Source organism: Prionailurus viverrinus, chromosome A2, assembly GCF_022837055.1.
Source record: "Prionailurus viverrinus isolate Anna chromosome A2, UM_Priviv_1.0, whole genome shotgun sequence".
Classification (NCBI taxonomy): Eukaryota; Metazoa; Chordata; class Mammalia; order Carnivora; family Felidae; genus Prionailurus; species Prionailurus viverrinus.
Window position 1 is genome coordinate 75,165,306 of NC_062562.1, and position 21,529 is coordinate 75,186,834.

The 21,529-nt window shown below is 39.5% G+C and overlaps 1 protein-coding gene across 1 annotated transcript in view; it reads right to left on the reverse strand.

Moving 5' to 3' along the window:
- Positions 1-21,529, reverse strand: part of POU6F2 (POU class 6 homeobox 2) — a 491,184-nt gene that overhangs the window by 383,874 nt on the left and 85,781 nt on the right. The window lies entirely within an intron of this gene.

Genomic DNA, 21,529 nt, shown 5'->3' on the forward strand with positions numbered 1-21,529 from the left:
GATAGCCTGCTATTCCATTTGCAAACTAAGATGCATGATATTGTTTTGGCACAAACGTCGGGCGCACAAGGAAAAGAAAAGCAGGAAGTGCCCTTTTTGCGTTATCTGGGAGGTATTTATTGCCAAGTTCATGCCTAAATGGTTCCTGAGCAGGAAACAGGTGACCAGCACGGGAGCTGGTGGGGCGGCATGCTCTCTTGTCCCATCGTTACATTGGTTGCCGTATGCCTGTGGTGATTTTTTTTTTTAATGTATTCATGCCTGAAAAGTGAATTTGATATGACACATGATAATCTATGAAAATGTTAATCAATACAAATAGTTTAAGCTGTCATCAAATGCACTTCTTTAGTCAATACTCATACCACTGAAAACAATGTCACTGTCACCAGGGCTTAATGTGCACAGCACTTAAATATTGGACTCTGTGCATCAATGCACTTCTTCTTCAAATACTGTAGGTAAACACATTTTCTCCCTATTTAAGGCTGAAGCACTCAGCACGCATTTAGCTGAGCCGAATCCTCCCTTTTGAATACCTTGATAGGTCCACTGGAGGGCAAAATTAATACTTAATTGAATCTCACAGTCATCAAAATAATCAATACTTTTTTATTATTTATTCTTTACAGTCTGTTGACTGTTTCAAACCTCTGAGGGAATGGTGGAAAGGATTCATGGCTTCGAAACACTGTCATTTAACAAGGTAATTTTCAGTGGGGCATTAGGGGTTGTGAAACATATAATAAAACAAAAATGGTGGCTTATAATAGGAAGAAAGAAAAGAATTATATTTCTGCCATCTAACAAAACAGGATAAATAAAAAAGCAAGTGCAGAGAGAGAGAGAGAGAGCTGGAAAGGAGGGGGACCAGGGAGAGAAAGACTGGCTTTTGAAGGGTTTTATCATATCAAGAGCAGAGCCGAGCTTTCATAATGCTGACATTTCTCATCCTGACAATCCTAAACAAGTGGAAAGGATGAGATCGTAGATATCATCTTTCATCACATTCCCCAGCTTAAGAACCAACATGACAGCTCCTCTCCCCTTTACACTGTTAATTACTAAATAAAATACTACTCTCTGTCAGCATCAGATTATTGCAGATAGCAACCACAAACATTTCTCCATTGTTTCCCCCCTCTGAATCGGTGATACCTACCTTGAACTCTTTAGAAAATAAATTAGGCTTGTCTCACCATATTGTAAATATTTGAAATATAATCAATGTCATCAATGTGGTCGATTCACAGTATTGTCAGCCTAAATTTGCTGGTGATAGATTAGCATTTCATTGACTGCCTTTGGTCACTGAGATTTGGAGCACTTGACTTTCGGGGACGGGGACGGGGGGGGGGGGCAGGCACAGGGGGAAAGTGGATGCAAAATTCTCCTATGTCCCCCAAGTTTCCTTCCTATGCATCTAAGAAAAGGTGCATTTGGATTCTTCTGATTCAGTGAGTGGGGCCCAGAGTATAGGGATGGGAGCCCTCCTTCACCTTATGCTTTTGGTAAGTGTCCTCCTCATATGCAGCAAAGAGCCCAGATTTAAATTCTAGTACATTTTTGCTTTCTAAAATGTTGCATACTCAATCTCTCTAATCTAGAGGAAGGGTTGTGACCTGTGCCTTTCAAAGGCACACCCTATCTCTGAGGGCGCACTGTTCATTTGAATGTTTTTTTAAGGTAGTGTTCATGGTAAACTTATGTTTAGAATGGCATTTAAAACCCTCATGAGAAGCTAAATGTGGTTATTCACATATCAGGGGTATCTGGATAGTCTCACCAAAAAAAAAAAAATATTCTGTTCTTGTTTTACTTGTGAATGGTCAAACTGAATCCTGAGCACAGAGGGTAGCCGAAATGCAACTGCTAAGTTCAAGAGCACTTAAATCTTTAAGATGTTCAGGTCGGCCTATGTGTGCGAAGCATGTGCTGGCAGATGGTATACATTCACTGACCATTAGCTCCTCTTCCTTAAATGACTTTTATGTACCTCATCCAGGGCTAGGTTCCCAAGTAGTGCCTCTCAGTGACTCGAGCTTAGAAAATTCAGGAGTCTGCCATTCAGGTACTCATTTGATTTTTTTATCTTACAACACACTTTACGTTTTCCAAGATGCAGCTGTAGCCCAGATATATATATGTGCACGACATGGTTAAACAGCAAACCCCCAGTGAGGCAGAGAGCAGACAGCTTTTAATCACAGCTGCAGCCACTGGGGGGTCCATTTGAAAATGTGTCACAAGCAGTAACCACTGAGTACAGTCATAAGTGATGAGGGAGTGCCTCTTTCAAGCAGCTCTCGGCTTGGAAGTCATTCTCCCCTGCCAAAAGGGATGGCAGTCTGTAAAAATCCTTTCTGCCAGAGTGAAGAAAGGATTTTCCAACAAGCGCCAACACAGACGCTCGCGGGAATGTAAGAAAGCCGCATCTTCAACCTGCACAAGGATCCCTGCAGCAGCACCCAGGAACGGAAATAGCTAATGCTGGCAAAAAAAAGAAGGGGTGAAGACTTCTCGCTTAAAAATCTGCAATTGTCACAACCACAGTCGAAGGAGTTGGGACTTCCCTGAAACTCTTTTATCAGCCCCAACAGAAGAAAAATGACTAGGTCAATATGGAAGAGTGGTGAGTAGATTCAAGAATAGGACATGGCATGTGTCAGCATGTGCCAATACATGCTGACTCACAAGGGTCACCAGAGACCTCAGAGCCAGACGCTGAGAGGAGAAGAAGCAGGAGAGAGGTAGGTTCCATTCACAAAACGTAAAGAAAAAATTTCACCACGTCCTACAATGAAAGGGCTGCAATTAACACCAGAACCACCCAGCAATTCTTTAAATCTCATTCGGGCATTGTTAAAGAACAAAATTAGGTCCCGTGTATCGAATGAAGAGAGCCATTTCAGATGCATGTAATGTCACCCAAACCGTGCAAGGTATTAGTCCCCAATTTGAGGGATAAAGGCCTGAGGCTCAGAGAAGCTACGTAACTTGTCCCAAAGCCACACACCTAATAAAGTAAGGTGTATTTTGAACTTCAGCAGATTCGTCTCCAAAGCACAGCACCCTTTTATACTGTACTGGATGAAAAACCAAGGCTTATAAATTTAGCAACTCATGGGTTTTCCCAGAACTTGAATTATGGACCCTGAAGGGTGTTAAAACCTTGGGCAACTGTTCCCAGAGCATATTGTGTGTAGTATCTTTCTCCCTGCAGACTCTAGGAACAAAACACTTCTCTGTCCAACACTGCTCGTGGTTCCACAATCAATGGGGCGACACAGTGTAGTAGATAGGACATCAGATAGCGTCAAATATCCAGGTTTGCGTTCAGGTTCATTGTCTATGTAAACTTAGCGAATCATGTGACCACCACCACCCTCAATTTCCTTATCTAGGAAATGAAAAGGTTGGAATAAAACAGTACTTTATCCAAAGTGCAGTCCACAGAATGCTTGCCCCAAGGATATTCTACATAACAGAGTTTTGCAATCCTACCCACATGGAAAACTCAACAGAAGAGTCTACCAGGAAAGAAACCGATTCAGCTCTGCTTAACCTCGCTTTCCCTGAACCATCTGGCCATTAAAGAAGATATGGTGTGTATATATATATATATATATATATGTATATATATATATATATATATATACATATATATATATATAATGGAATATAACTTGGCAATCAAAAAGAATGAAATCCTGCCATTTGCAACAACATGGATGCAACTAGAGTGTATTATGCTAAGCGAAATAAGTCAAAGACAAATATATGATTTCACTCATATGTGGAATTTAAGAAACAAAACAGATGAACATAAGGGAAGGGAAGGAAAAATAAGATAAAAACAGAGAGGGAGGCAAAGCCTAAGAGACTCTTAAATACAAAGAAGGAACTGAGTGTTGCTGGAGGGGAGGCGGGTGGGGGGATGGGCTAAATGGGTGATGGGCATTAAGGAGGACACTCGTTGGGATGAGCACTGGGTATTGTATGTAAGTGATGAATCTCTGGATTCTACTCCTGAAACCAATACTACACTGTATGTTAACTAACTTGAATTTAAATAAATAAATTAAAAAAAAAATAATCTGGCCAAGGAAGGACTTTTCCTTGTAATCTCTCTCAATTGTATTATCCAATGGATCTGGCGCTTCCTAAAACTCATTTAAAATTTTTTTTTATGTTTATTTATTTTTGAGAGAGACAGAGAGAGAGACAGAGCGTGGGTGTGGGGGGAGGGTCAGAGAGAGAGAGGGAGACACAGAATCCAAAGCAGGCTCTAGGCTCCAAGCTGTCAGCACAGAGCCCAGCATGGGGCTCAAATCCGCAAACCAGGAGATCATGACCTGAGCCGAAGTCTGACGCTTAACTGACCACCCAGGCGCCCCACGAAACTCATTTTAGAATGTACCCACTTAGATCACAGCTAATGTAAATTAGAGCTCTAATTGTCAACCATGCTGCAATTATAAGCCAGAAGGCTTCAGCAAGTACACATTTGCCCCATGCTTCCCAGATTCGAATAGCTTTTTCCTAATATTCCTTACAGTTTATTTCTACATGGTCACATACAACTTAGCACATACTAACCATATATATTATCATCAGATACTAATTCCTGGTGTCCTTTAATATAATTTTTAAATAAAGATGTCCCCATATATTTCTGCTGTAAACCCTTTATTGGAAGAGCAAATAGAGGGCACCGTATGAGGAAAGAGAATTCAGCTTGAGCTTTCACTGGGCTGTCATCAATAATCCCTGATAAACAAAGAGATAATTCAGCTAAAGGCCTGCAATAATTTAACCAACAGAGTTTTTGTAAGCATAATCATCCTCATTTTATAGTCAGAGAAACTAAAGATAGCGAGATGATTAACTCAGCAAAGCATCCGTGTCCAGTGGCAGCCACGCGGTGGAAATACCCGCGCCCATCTAAACCGAGCTTGAACTGGGTCCAGCATATTTTTATGTACATACAAACTAACTATGAAACAGGCAATCTGAAAGCTTTGAGGAAAATGTAAATAAGACAGGCAGGCTTCAAAAATCCAGGGAAACAATTCATTTGTTTGCAAAGTGCCAGCGTATGGCAAAGTAATACTCAACAGATCTATTTCTAGAATTCAACAGAAAAATTATATCCATTATAAAGGAAAATAATGTATCGCCCCCCCCACACACATTTCAATTTAGGAAAAAGGTCGATGCAAATTACCTACAGCCAATTTAAGATGCAAAGACAACATCATATTTCATATTTAATTTCTCCCGCTGAGAAGAGGTAAAATCAAAATCACAGATAATTAAGATGATAAAACTAGAGTTTCATGGGTTTGGGGAAAGAAAACTTCAAGTGTGAATTTTGTTACCTTAGTCATGAAGTTAAACAACTTTGTCTATTTTTTTTTACCAATTACCAAATATTACTAAGTCTGTTGGTTCTCATTATGATATTTAATGTACTAAAGAAACTTTCCCTCAAAAGTTACAAGCAATTTCTATTTTCTTACCATTCATTATTTCCTAGTTCTCTCAATAAGTTTTAAAAAGACATTCTTTCTGACTTTTGGAAATAAGACCACAGTTTATAATTTTTTTCTATTGATGTAAGTATATATATTTATTGTGAAAACTTTGAAAATTAATGAAGATTAAAACACTAAAAATACCATAAATTCACCCACCACTGCTTATTTAATTTTAAAGTTTGTTTGTTTGTTTGTTTGTTTTGAGAGAGAGAGGAAGAGAGAGCAGGGGAGGGGCAGAGAGAGAGACCGAGAGAGAGAATCCCAAGCAGGCTCTGCACTGTCAGCACAGAGCCTGACATGGGGCTTGATCTCATGAACCGTGAGATTATGACCCAAGTCGAAACCAAGAGTCAGAAGCCTTAACGGACTGAGCCACCCAGGCACCCCAGTAATTTTAAATGTCACCTCCTAAACTGCAAATAAAAATTGTTTTGAGAAAAGCAGAAAAACCCACGTTTTTTAGCAAATACTCAAGAGATGAAATTTACATTATAAGGAACTTAATTACAAAGCTTGAACGTATATACCCTTGTTCATTTCACAATAGACTTTCACAGCAAAATGTTGATACCAAGCTGGATTTCCTTCCTCAACCCAATATTCCAACTGTGTTGTTTTGTTTTGATTTTTAGATTCAAGTTAGTTAACATACAGCGTAATGGTTTCAGGAGTAGAACCCAGTGATTCATCACTTACATACGACACCCAGTGCTCATCCCAATAGGCCCTCCTCAATGGCGGTCACCCATTTAGCCCATCCCCCCACCCACCACCCCTCCATCAATCCTCAGTTTGTTCTCTACACTTAAGAGTCTCTTATGGTTTGCCCCTCTCTCTGTTTTTATCTTATTTTATTTTTCCTTCCCTTCTCCTATGTTCATATGTTTTGTTTCTTAAATTCCACATATGAGTGAAATCATATGATATTTGTCTTTCTCTGAATGACTCATTTCACTTAGCATAGTACATTCTAGTTCCATCCATGTTGTTGCAAATGGCAAGGTTTCATTCTTTTTGATGGTTGAGTAATATTCCATTGTATGTGTACACCACATCTTCTTTATCCATTCATCAGTCGATGGAAATTTGGGCTCTTTCCATAGTTTGGCTATTGTTGATAGCACTGGTATAAACATTGGGGTCCATGACCACAGACGAATCACTCTCTCTCCCATCTTGGTTTCCATACCAACATAGCTCTATATTTCTCAAGGGGGATACTGTGAGACTTGAGTGAGAAGACGCACAGATAATATATATGAGTATGTTTAGAAAGATAGAAAGTATTACACAGAGAGACCATCTTCCACCATACTACTACCCACATTGAGGCATCCAATTGGCCATGGGTCCAGTTGGAACAGAAGTAGATACTGTCATGGATGCTGTGGTGTGCCGCCCAGATCCCCTCTTACCACTAACATGCTCGTTTCCCAGCTGCCAGGGATGTTGGCTGAGATGACTTGCAGCTGAGTTCTCCCCCAGGACTTGCCTTTGCCCGAAGGCGGCTGCCTCTCCAAGCTCTCCTCTCAGGGGTCAGTCTTGATTTTGCTAATTGGCCTGCAAAGCCTAAAATATTTACTCTCTGCCTCCTTACAGAAAAGGTTTTCTGACCCCTGAGCTCAATCTTAGATTCAGTCAGTTGCCTTAATCAACATTCATGCTTCAGGGTTGCCATTTCCTCAGAAAGACCCTACCTCAGGCTTGGGTACCACCCACTGTTCAGCTACCTCCATTCACGGTCTACCACACCCTCACCCAGCATTTTGCTAATTAGTATAATTTATATTAATTTGAGTGAGATAAATAACTTGTTGACCAGTATTAATGGAGGCTAGAAATGAGTTTTCGTTTGGTTAGTCATATTCGAGATATATGTACTGGCTAAAATAGTTTAGAGGCATTTCCCTCCCTTGAGTGCAACCAAAAGATATTAAGAATCTAGCAAGTCCCTGTGGACTATGGCTTGATCCCTAAACTGTCCATGTCCAGGCCTTGGGTCAGAGAGTTCTAGTTGCATGATGCTGACTGTGGGAGAAACAGATCTGGCTTCTAAAATCTTGCCATATCTGCCTTAACAGAACTTCTGTACAAGGTATTCTAGGTTCACCTAAAATGATAGAGAATTATGACTTTATTAAGCTTTCAGATAGGTTGAATAAATGATTTGGGGATTATTTGCTAATAAAAGTGTGCTCAATAAATACCTGTATGGATGGCACCTCTTGGCCTCAGAGCTTGTTTTCATTGTAACCAGGTAGCAAGTCTCTGGGAATGTAACAAGACTTCACCCATCTCTAACCATTACTGACTACCATTATCTACCAGAAAGGACACAACAGGTGTGTGTAAAAAATGTAATCTAGGCCACTTGCAACACAACCCACCATACTGGATGTTGACCCACAATTAGATGAATATTGTCTTGGGAGTAGACCAGTCATTATAGAGTGAAATAGGGTCCCCTCTAGAGAAGATGCTCTGGAAAGTTACACTATTTGCTTCCCCCACCAATCCCCAAAATTTTATCCAGGAGTTATTTAGTTAAGGTGAATGCTCACAATCATGTTTAAATGAAAAAATAGGACTGCAGAATATCTGATTTGCCTTGATGTCAGAAAATGGTATTTCATTTAAATGTACATGTGGGCTTAGTTTAAGAGTCTGTCTTTTGCTTGAACCTCAGACAAGCAACCTCCTTCTTCCCTGTCAGTCACCACCGAGGGTCCCTATTTCTCCCCCAGCCCCTCCATGAGTGCCACATCTTCTTAATTATGCTTATGCTGGCTTAACTATGCTTATATATGCTTGTTGACAAGCATTAAGTATCAACACATTTATTGATGATTCCAATTAAAGATTAAAGCATGAGACACAGATGTATCTAAACACAAGCAAAAAAGCAAACAACACAGCTCATCAGTACAAATCTGTATGTTGGAATAACAATGTAATAATCAATCAAATGGGAGTCTGCAAGTTCTGGACTTCTACAAAGCATCTAGTGTGCAGTTAGACACACATCTAGACCATCACCTTGAACTTCTATAGCTCTTTTGCCCCCAAGAAGTTTTAATGACTGTGTGGATGATGCTTCATGTATTCTTATCTGGGAAAAAAAGGGAGACACTGCTATTTGACAACCTAATAGCATCATCAATTCAATTTCTGCTGCCTTCATGAAAAAGCATCAATAAAAGTTCAATTCAGGCTCATCTAGATCTGGTCTTTTGATAATGGGGTTATGCAGTGGTATTGACATGGCATACATATACCCTATATCCATAGATTCCTCATGATCTGTTGGCTTCAAATAGGCATCAGGATTTAACTAGAATACAACTCAAATTAAAGTGAACTTGCATTTAGTGGTTTGAAGGTACAAAGAGAGAACAACCAATCTCTGTCCTAAAAATGCTTCCTTTCTGGAGGTACTTAATACATACAATCTCAATATTTGCAAACTTTTGCAAAAGTGGATGACATAGTCAGTTCACAGAATGGAAAGACTTTGCCTCTAGTTTTCAGAATTTTGAAACCGAGCACTGAACTGAGGGTTTTAGGGAGGTGCCTCCAGGATCCCCAAGGGAGACAAGGAAGGATCAAAGTGTCCACTCCAAGCTTTTAGCCACCATATTGGTGGCTCATCCATTTAACATGGAGTTTTCAATATACTTGGGGACAGGGTTTCACAGTTCTGTCCGTATTACTTATTTGCGATGTATCACAGATGCAATAAACTCATGACAGTTTTCCATTGGTTAATCACTTACTTCTCCAAAATACTTAAGCCTTTGCCTCTCCAGCTGAGATGCTTGAATTTTTTGGTAGGCAAACATGTCTCAGAATTCTGGCTCTTGGGTCTGATACAAAATAAGCTCTCAAAAAATGTGTCTGGGTTGATTGATTGATTGATTGATCAATGATTGATTGGTTGTGAGGACGGCCGGAAGGAAGGAAGGGAAGGTGAAGACAAGGACTGTCTTTGGTTGATAGTTTTAATGTTTAAAAATACATTTAATCCTGTCTGAAATTGCACAATATGAAACTGAGTCCTCACCTGTCTGTCTTCCCTAACACTGCATACCCATATACACTGACTTGCATTCCGCTTCCAGAGATGTGACTTTGGCTTTGTGCGCTTGTGTTACTTTTTTTTACCATGGGATAAAATGGAAGAATTTAATATCAACACTGAAAAGGAAAAGGAGAGTGTTGTTTTTCCCCCAGACTCGGTTGAACCTGAGAAAAGATACCACTGGCTGGGGAGATAACATCAGCGCTGGAGCTTGTGGGCGTGGCCCCAGATGAGCCCAAGACCCGCCCACCCGGAGCCTAAGCCTCCAAGCCGGTCCATGCCCTTTGTTCAGCCAGGAAGAATCTCAGGCTCACTAAGGGGAGCCCAACACTGCTCCTACACAATTAGCTCTCCTGTCATTCAGGGGCAGTATCAGCAAACACGCACAGCATATTAGAAATATGATTTTATTACCAATGTTCTAATTCTATCCTTTTTCTCAGAGGCAAATATTCACTTAAATGAATAATACATTAAATATGTGGAGACATCTAATTCTATTGTTCCATCCCGAATGGCAAAGGACATCTAGCTGGGGAGAAAAACTTTTTGTTCAGAAAATATCCAGTCCCCTATAGTTTCAAATTTCCATAAACAAATAGAAAAATCCATTCTGCCCCCTGCTGACAGACTAACATTCCTAAAAATCCAGTTTTGAAGCTGATGGTCTTAATCACGGTACCTTCCGAGTTGGGTCAAAACCCAGCTGCTTAACATGCCAGACGCTCCCGGTTCAGCCTGGGTACAGCCTTCCTCTGTCCCTGGCATGTGGACAGGCACTGTGCAGCCACAGAATGTGCCATTCACACACTTCTACGAGGATGATTTTCTGGCAGGTGGCGATAAAATATCGGGTGACCCTCGGGTCTACCTTGCACAGACGCCCTCCCCTTGGCCCACAGCAACAGTAGTGGTCAGCCTCACGGGGACCTAGCAAGACCCCAGGCCAGCACTGCCAGGGCGGGAACATGGGCACTGGGGCAAAGAGCCTGTGCTTGCACCTGGCGTCACTTCCAATGCACTGAAGAACCTTGGGCAAAGGACTTACCACATCTCTCTGCACCTCAATTTCCCTGAGAGGAAATGGGAGTAAAAGCGCATACCTCATGAGATAGGTTTGCGTATAAATAAGTAATTCACAAACAGTACTTAGAATAGGTCCCACTGCATCGTGATAATAGATGTATATATACCGATCTCTGTGTGCAGCTGTCCTGTGAAGGATGAGTGTGTGCGCATTTTATTGTGGAGAAGCATCTTAGCCTTCATCAGATTTTTCAAAGGGATTCATGATCCACCTCCCTAACATCCTCACCTCCACCCCCCCCCCCCAAATCAGTAAGTAACCACTGCTGAGAAGTGGGGGCCTGCCCCTGTATCCAGCCACTCCAAATATTAGGGCAGTGCTTGGCACATAATAAGCCCTCACTAAATATTCATCGATTTTATTTAAAATACAAAACCAAGAATCAATACCTATAAATGATGGAAGAAAGGTCAAGAAACAGATTTTGAAAACTAAATCACTTTGACATCTTTTGAGAAGGAATTTGTAAATCCTAAGCCCTTGTTATTTTAAGAAAGGAGTGTTGGTCAGCTCCCTGTAAATTCTGCAGAACTGGATCCTTGAATTAAAACCGTCCCTGGCTTTTAATTTTTCAAGGTTCATGTAGCTTTTAGTCTCTGAAGGAACCATTCTAGTTCTGTTCAAAAGGCCAATGCTTAATTGATTTCACTGATATGTGTTTTCCTTTTCTTTCCTCTCAGTCTGCAGCAGCAAGAGCCGGACACTAACGCCGTGGGTCGGGTCAGGACGGTGCTTCCTCCGGCAGCTCTCTTGGCCAACACCAGCTCCTCCGGAGTTCTCGCATTTTCCGCCTTGGGTCTGCACAGGGGCTCCGCCTAGCACAGCTGCTCCCTTTCCCTCCCTCTCCTGTAATCCACTCGCCTTTAATATTCCAAGGGTGACCCTTGACTGTCCTTTGAATGCGGCTCCAATTCAAAAGGCTTCTGAGCTTTTAAAAGGAGCCACGATAACGTAATTCCAAGGAGATGGGTGGGGGTGGGGAGGGAGGAACCATGTGATTGGAAAGATTAGCTAAATTTTCTCATTCCTGGGGATTTGGGCTCTTAAAAATACATGAACTGGAAGGTTGGTTTTTAGGGGTTCTCCCCACACCGTCAGCTATCTTATTAACCACTATTAAACATATTTAATAAAAAGAGACTTAATTAAGTATTTATTTAAATCTCCAGTCTTTGAAATCAAGGGCTGGCTTTTATTCACATTTATTTATGTCCTCTGTAGTTTGCATGACTAGGGGGATGGCTCTGAATCAGGGTCTACTTAGACAAACCTGATGCAGTTCAAGAAATATTTTATTGACAGTTCACCATGTACAAAGTGGTGTGCTGGGGACCATGGGGAATGTAGGGATCAAGAAACATTTGCTACCATCAAAAACCCCACCATCTAGTAGACATCAGGCAAGGGAAGAGAGTAACGGTATTCAGCATCTTCTATGAGCCTAGGATACTTTCTTTCACAGACCTAACATTTTCCTAGCATCCTTAGGCTCCCTTTCTGCAAAGTGCTGATGTACACGCAGCACGTGGACCACGCATGCGCACCCACAAACGCAACACCCTTGCCTTGAAGCACTGTTTTACCATCATTAGGATACCAGTGAGCAAACACTTTGCTCCACCCAGGGAGTTTTCACTGGGCTTTTCAAGCCTTAATTCCTTATTTTAGGGATTTTTAAAATCTGCTATTGAGGACTCACACAAGAAAACAAGGTATCCACACAGCCAACAGCAGGGTCACTGACAATGAGGGGCTATAGCAATGGAGCAGGTGAGAATCTGAGTTACTACTGTTTGTCACGGTGTATTTTTAAAGAATTGCTTCCCTAATATCCTCAAGCACCTACAGTAACAAGAATAGGTAATATGTTGTCAAAAGGAAAACGGACCTGTTTTAACAAATCACTAAGGCACACTCATGAAGTATATATATATATATATATATATATATATATAATAGATGTGCTACAGTCTTTATAAACAACTGGCTCTTTTCAGTGGGTTTGGAAGCCATCATTTTTCCCGATTCTTACCCCTCTACCATTAATTTGCTTAGACAAATGCTTTATAGAACAAAAATAGACCATTTCGGCGCAATGCTGGGTGAATTATCCCCAAACTGACTGGTAAGTGGGTCCCACTCCAATGACATTCATGTACCGGGCCTCCAGCAGGCTCACTCGTCCATGGGCTGGAGTGCAGCCTTATCACACAGCCAACTTTCACTTTGCTCCACTGACCTTCCCTATTCTGTACTTTCCACGTGCCCACGCCTTTGGCCTTTAAGTGTTCTGTTTCCTGCACAAAACAAATGAGAAATGGACTGTTGCTGGCTTCCTCACTGACTTCAGCTACGGGGCGCCCCATGTCCCTACTTTTCTCGTTGGGCCCCGCTGGGAGCCCTGCAGGATCTGTGCTCTGCCTCCAAGCTTTGCCCTTGGCTTTCGGATCCTGAGGGGGCCGCCTGCAGGCGCGCATTTCCTTAGTACGTCAAACAAAAACTCTAATCAAACCTGCAGAGTACGCCATTAAAAAAAATCAGCGAGAAATCATCTTTAAGGTTAAAAACAGGCAGAAAAGTGAATTCAAATTAGCACCGAAATAAACGGGAAACCGATTCCCAAGATTGTTTTCAATACAAACATAGAGTCAATTACAATCAATTTTTAAAAATCGAGCAAGTTTTGTTAAACCCAGTGGAAAACAGTTTGATTTGTTGTTGCGTGAGGATTCGTGGAGAATTTTTTCTCCCCATTTCACTTTGATATTGGGAGTGTTTTTAAATGCTAATTAGTCATTTATTCCACAAATATGTATCGAGTGAGTACTGCGAGCCAGGCCACCCACTCTTCAAGGCTATGGGAACACATCACTGAACAAGACAGACCAAACGCAGGCCCTTCTCGCAACTGCAATGATCCTGGGAGATGGACAACTGCCAAATACAAGTCAAATACAGAGTTGAAGAAATACCATGATGCTGCGGAGTGACAAGTGCTGTGAAGAGAGACAAAGCGGGGTCAAATGTGCAGAGGAGTGTGGGTGTGTAACTTTCATAAGATGATCAGAGAGGCTGCACAGATAAGGGAACCCTTGGGCAGAGGCCACCATGAGTGAGGGGAGGTCATGTGAACATCATAAGGGGATGTTGAGAAAATGGCCCTGGCCTGGGAGCCAGCTGAGTGTTCTCCAGGGACCAGGAGGTCAAGGTGGCTGAGGGGAGGTGAGTGGACATGGTTGGAGGTGAGACCAGAGAAGTGGGTGCCAGAGAAGTGGCCAAGGGCGAGATCAGGTGGGGTCTTCTGGGCCGTGGTGGGGACTTGGGATTTAGTTCCAAGCACAAGGGGAAACCATTTGAGGATTTTGAGCAAGATATGATGGAGTATGACTCACCACTTAAGAGGCTGCCTTGTGGGGGAAGTAGGAGTGAAGCATGGAGGGAAAGGCCTTGTGGTTTGCATACAAGATCAAAAAAAAACAATAGCTTCATTGAGATACCATTGATATTTTAAAAACTGCACATATTCAGTGTATACAATTTGGTGACTTTGAACATATATATACACGTGTGAAACCATCACCACAATGCAGGTAATAAATACATCTACCATCTCCGTAAGTTTCCCTTGTCCTCCCTTTTTCTGATAAAGTTGTAATTAAAAATAAGGGATTGCAGAAGGTGTACTGTATAAAAGGCATTATTTCTATGGATCCAGAAAAAAATTTCAGTAACTCAACTCTTATGAAAACTCAAATGTAAGCCACATTTTTTTTCAGTATCTTATCGCAACAGCCTTTATATCAACTTAATTTCTTTGGAGAAATTCATCAAATGAACCATTTCTCAGCTTTATCTGCTTTTGTAGAACATGCACGGGTTGTTTCCTCACTCACCTGTCAGGCCTAACTGGCTTATTACCAAAGACCCCTGGGCAGGTGCAGCTGGGTGAGAAAGGAGCAGGGCGGGGCGGGGGGGGGGGGTCCCCAACATCACTAAGTCCGTTGCTGTGGACATTTGACTAGATCCCAGTGCAGTCTTAGAAAAGTCACCTTAACCTCTCTGAATAGTTCTTTCAGCTAAAATAATAACTGTCACTTCCCAGTGGGTCTTAAGGACCATACATGGAAAAAGACAGTGACCTACAGGATTCTCCAGACATTAACGTCCCTCCCACTGCCTGGGCATGATTTTCGAAGAAACCTCTCTGGTCTACCTCTTGAAGGAAGTTCTTCTAACACACTGGTCACTTGTGTTCTGGGCTTTTTGACCTACTCCCATATGATTAAAAAAAAAAAAAAACCCTTTTCAATTTTTAATAGCTTGCACAGACTTCAGTTTGGAGACTTCTGTTTTTGAGTCCTCTCCTTAATGCAGCTTTTGGTTCCATGGTGGCACTTGTAAAAAGCTACTGCTTTTCAAGCCTCCACTTCTGTCTACGCCAACTCTCTGTTGCCATTTATTCTGGATGGGCTATGTGGCTGAGGTTCTGTGTGATTAAGGGTAAATGCTTGGTCCCACCTCCACAACTTCTAACTGTGATTATCAGGGCCTGGGGGATCAGAACCACCTGGGCCAGGTGGGGTTAGATTCCTGGACCCTTCCTCAAACCTGCCCAATCAGAATTGCAGAGGGCAGGGCTCAGAATCCTACTTTTAACAAGATCCTCAGGAAATGCTTTCAAACACTGAAATGTGAGAACTCCCACCTTTTAGGCATACTCTAAGGAAAGGGTTACCAAGCTTCCCCAACGTTTCAGAACGATGCACATCCTAGGACAACCCAGATTTATAACAACTTTGGCATAAAAGAAAACCTTTCATAAATTCCTCTTATTCCTCTGAGTCACAATTTGGGGTCTTGAATGGTTTATTTCATATTCTCGATATTTCAGATTTTATCTTTTATCCTTTCAAAATTGTCGCTCATTTTGACAGTCATATTGTATTTTAAGCTCTATTTTTTCACTATCTACCTTGAATTTTACTTTACAATTATGTAACTCACTTTCATTTTTGAAATTATACATATGCATGCATATATATGTATATATGTATATATATATATGCACACACTCGTATAGTGTATCTGTATACAATCTTTGTAATCTGTGTTCATGTTTTTAGATCCACATTGCATATACAAGTTAGTGTCCTGCTTCTATAACATAACTCACTTTTTCATTCAATGAATATTTATCGAAGACCTAATATGTGCTACAGCTAGTACATGGTGAGACAGCTGGGCACCTTATTCGCCCTCACAGATGTTATTATTATATAGTAACCATGTTCTCAAATTCAACATTATCCAAAGTTGTGATCTCAATAATATTTACTCTGATGGATGTGCCATGATTTATTTCTTTTCTTTTTTTTTTCTAATGTTTATTTATTTTTGAGAGAGAGAGAGACAGAGCGTGAGTGGGGGAGGGGCAGAGAGAGGGAGACACAGAATTGGACCAGGCTCCAGGCTCTGAGCTGTCAGCACAGAGCCCGATGCGGGGCTCGAACCACGAACCATGAGAACATGACCTGAGCCTAAGCTGAAGTAGGATGCCTAACCGACTGAGCCACCCAGATGCCCCTATTTAATTCTTTTCTAACTGCAGAACATTGTGGGTTGTGGTTTTGAAGTTGGGTGAATACACACCAGGAGATGTGCAAGACAATGCACAGTGCAGTAGGGTGCAGGAAGAAAGCATTAGCATTTCTTTCTTTCTTTCTTTCTTTCTTTCTTTCTTTTTTTTTTTTTGAGAAAGAGAGAGAGGGTACAAGTGAGAGAGGGGCAGAGAAGGGGGAGAGAGAGAGAGAAAGGGAGAGAGAGAGAAACAGGGCTCATGTTCACCCAAAGCAGATCTCGAGCTCAACTGATAAAGAACTCAAACTCATGAACTGTGAGATTATGACCTGAACCAAATTCAGATGCATAATGACTGAGCCACCCAGGTTGTAGAATTTCTATTTTTATTCCAAATTTTTCAATTCCATTTGGGGTATGTTTTTTAGTGGTAAAAATGAATGTATAAAAACCAATAAATAAATAAATGTACATATGTTAAGAGTACATGGTAAAAATTATTTTCCTCAGTAAAGCTGGGTTATCACAAAACCTTGGAGTCCCTTGATTTAAGATGTGTCCATTTATTCACACAAAAATAAAATTTTGACAGTTTTAAATATATTCTCAGGAGTGAAATTATAGGTAAAAGAGTATGGACCATTGCCAAATTGCTTTCAAGGTCAGTTGGTGGAAAATTTATGCTCCCAGTGTATGAGGAAGCTTCTCTTTCATATTATATATATATATTTTAATTTTTTCTGACTTATTAGATAGAAACTGGCATTTTACTAATGTTTTAATTTGCATCTCATTAGCAAGGTTAAATTTCTCAAGTTTATTAGCTAATTAAGTTTCTTCTTTCATAAATCACCATCCTTTGCTGGTCTGAGTATTTCCCTCACTGAACTTTCTATGGATATATAGAAGTATAAGAAAGAACAGCTGAAACTTATTTTGCTCTAAGTATATACTTTATTTCTAGCCTTCTCAACAAACAAGAACATTATTATGCTGGTGTTTGTCACTGATAATGAAATTGAGATGAACAAAGGTAAATAACATGTTATTTTGGCAGTCTTCTTGATTCCAAGCTGCAAGAACTCCAAATATTTTTTCTACAATTTGTTATTTCTCTGTGATTTTTTTATTAATGTTGATTTTCTAAGAAATATATAAAAAATTTGTATTCAGTCATATTTATCAATTTTCTTTCCTTCACATCTTATACTATTGCCTTTATGATGAGAAATCATCCACGAGAAGGCATAAACATTCACCAATATTTTTTATTTTCTATGATTTTTAGCCTCAATGTAATTCTAGAATCTATCTGGAGTTTATGTGGCTATATGGCATTAACTGAAAATGTTACAGTTTCCCAAATAGTCAATTTTTAGAGCACAATTAATTGAATAATCATTTGCACAGTTCTAACGGAATCTAATGGAAAGTTCTAATGGAATCTCAGTTCTGGTTTTGTACGATATATATGTGTGACCATACAGAATGCCATATGTATATGTTAAGTATATAAATACATACCGTATGTAATATATACATTTTAGAAATTAGATTAACATATATTAATATGTATATTATATATTACATAATATATATATTAGAGCAAAATCCTTTGTACTCTATTCCAATTTAAAAAAAATTTCATACATATTCTCAGCTGTTTATTTTCCAGATGAAATTTAGAACCATTGTTGTCAACTTCTAAAATTAAAGAGAGAAATAAATATCTTTATAATATTCAGTGCCACCATCAAGAAATGGTCCTTTTCTTCATTTATTTAAATTTTCTTTTCTTATTAGTCACATGTGGGGTTTGTCTCATATTTATTATAGACATAAAATTTCCAAATATTTTGCTTTGTTCTTGTTTTGAATAAAATCAATTCCTCTCTCTATAATGAAGTTATATACATGGTTATTGCTCTTATATAGAAAAGCTATTGTGTCCTCAGGTGATTCTATTCTATTTTTATCACTTTGTATTTCTTGTCTTGAGTTCTACTTTTTGTTTGTTTAAATTTTAATGATAAACATTTGCTTTTTCTTTGCTTTTACCATTTTTATAGTATTTTATTTTAGTTGTGCTTCTTGTCACTAAGATATCTGGATTTGCAGTTTGTATCTTTTCCTTTAAAGATTTTAATTTTTTTTTTAGGTAATCTCTACACCCAACATGGGGCTCCAACTTAAAACTCCCAAGATCAAGAGTCATATGCTCCACCAACTGCGCTACCCAAGCGCCCCTGTAGTTTGTATCTTATGGAGAAATTTAAAACATTTATATTCATTGTCATAATCAGTAGATTTGGCCTCAAATAAGTTACCTCAGTGTTTGTTTTCAGTTATTTATAGTTTTATTATTCTTTTCATTTCTTCAGTTACTCTGCCTCTTTTTTTGTTTGTTTGTTTTGTCCAGTTTTTGTTTGATTCGTGTGTGTTTGTATTGATCTTTGCTAGAAATTTAGAAGTTTTATAGCCTGCTTTTAATTCCTTAAGTTGTTACTGTTTAAATATATATATATATATAATACCTTATATATATATATATGCATATATATATATTAGGTTTTAGTGTGTAACTATCATAGTTGAGAATATAATGATATCAAAAAAGCATCCCATCTCTGTAAGATTTTTTTTTAAAGGGATGGCTTCATATAGCTGTATACAACCATTCCTCAAGTCTTTAACTTAGCATTTTTTTCAAATTTACTATTATTATAAAGTGTTTTATATTCTATAATCTTTTCCTTCAATATTATCTTGTCTTTCTATTCAATTTCTTAACTATTAAATATATTATAATTATTTTGTCCACTCTGTATCAACTGGCTTTCACGTTCTATAGCAGCTCGTTAACTCCCCTTTTGACTCATCTTTCATTTGCCTTTTAGTGATTTTTTATTTTTTTATTCCTTATTTTATGTATTTATTTATTTTGCCTTTTAATAATTTCTGAAAGAAGATTATGCATGGGGTATATTGTCCAAGTTCTTGTTTATCTGGTAATATCTTTCCGTGGCCTTTGCACATTGAAGATATCTGAGTAAATCTCTTATATTGCTACTCAACGCTCTACAGAGATTATTCAAATGTCCGTTGGAATTTGTTTCTAATGGGAATGTTTGAGACTAACCTGGTTTTGGTTTCCTTTATAAATGACATTATTTTTTGTTTGTTGCCACATGCTTATAAAATTATTCTGTTTCTCTTTGTTATTAAAAAGATAAAAAGTTCAAGATATCTCTGGGGTGGGTCCCTTTCATTGATTTCCTTAGAACCGAGAGAATCCTGTCAATCTTCAATTCTCAGGGATTTTTCCACCACTCAGATTCAAGTTGTCCTTCAATATAGCCATAACCATTGCTTTATTTTAAATTCTTTTCATCTGGTCTTCAGGAAGTCGTAGGTGGCTGCCCATTCTCTGTTCTTTATATCCATTGCTTCTCACCATGTTAAGCTCCTCTGGCTTGGTTGGGTTCCGTTTTGCAAGAGTTTTGTGAGTCTCCCCCTTATACGCTGATTTAATTTGTCAATGGAAAGCCTACAAGTTGATTCTCTAATGTTAATTTTGATTTTGTCATTGAGATGCTTTCTTACCTCACAGAATTCCACTTTGCATCCTGCCCTGTTGCCTTTCCCCTTCTGCTCCGTTCATCTGAGGATTTTCTGATCCTATGACAGGAAGGCTGTGGGTTTCTATATACTTTTAAGGATGCTAATGGATTTTCTAAAGCCTTCTTCTGATTCTTGCCATAAATCACATTTAGAAGCTTGCTGTTATAGTGTCCATAATAATGTTTCTATGCCCTTGTTCTGTAGCATCTTTATATAAGCCCAGTATTATTCTTTTTTTTTTCCTTCTATGTATCTGTACCTCAAAAGAAAGCTATCCAGACTATTATTTACTAGGCCAAAAGGTGACTTTAGCTCCATTTTCAAAAGCCCACATAAGTGAACCACCAAATCTCTTTCTCAAGATTACAGTAACCCGGAGTTTGCTTACACAGAGCTCCTGGTTCATTTGCAGTGTCTTAGAATTTTTCTTCTTTGTCTCTACTCTGGTTGTTTCCTCCAAAGACCGTTATCACACGGAAGGTTCTATATCTACTCCAGCTTTGTGCAGTATGGCGGATACTGGATCTTCTGCTCTCTCTGCCTGACTCTCTGCCACTCTGATATTATCCATAAGAAAGTACAGTCACCAGCATGCAGTAGTTCTCCCGGGGCTCCGCCTGTATCTGCCGCCACTCAGTGCTTTCATGGGCAAGCTTTCATATTTCAGGATAGAACGGGCAGTTGCCTTCCACCCTTTACTTTCTACGCTGTTGCTTTTGGCAGTAATAAATTCCGACTACATATAAAAGGTGAAGAAGAGTGGAGGAAGGTTCACAGTTTGATTCATGTTCAAACTGCTTCAAACTACGATAAGCCATGAGAAAAGGGACCCCTTTCAAGTTCTTTCATTCAACAGTTCTCAAAGCATGGGTTGCAAATCCCTAGGGTCCCTGAAACTCTTTAAGGGTGTCTGCAGGGTCAAAATTATTTTCATAGTAATACTACAATGTTGTAATGCTAACTATTTCATGATAACGTTAGACACTATCTGCCTTTTCACTGTGTTGACACTTCTACTCATGATGCAAGAGCCATGGTGGACAAAACTGCTGATGTCTTGGCATAAATCCTAACGATGGTACCAAACTACATTTGTAGTATCCATGAACTTACACTAGAATTAAAAAAAAAATCTACATGGGGCACCTGGGTGGCTCAGTCGCTTAAGCATCCAACTTTGGCTCTGGTCTTGATCTCACAGTTCGTGAGTTCGAGCCCTGTGTCAGGATCTGCACTGACAGTGTGAAGCCTGCTTGGGATTCTCTCTCTCCAAATAAATAAATAACCTTAAAAAATAAAACCTTTTTAAAAATCTGGTTTTGCGGCATCTGGGTGGCTCAGTCACTTAGGTGTCTGACTTCAACTCGGGTCATGATCTCATAGTTTGTGGGCTCAAGCCCCACGTCATCAGGCTCTGTGCTGACAGCTCAGAGCCTGAAGCCTGCTTTGGATTCTGTCTCCCTCTCTCTCTCTCTGCCCCTCTGCTGCTTGCACTTTCTCTCAAGAATAAATAAATGAACATTAAAAAAATAAATAAATAAATAAACAAATAAATAAATAAATAAAATTTCATTTTGTTTAAAAATTTCCTTGATGGAGTAGCAAAAAATACTGGTTTGATTAAAT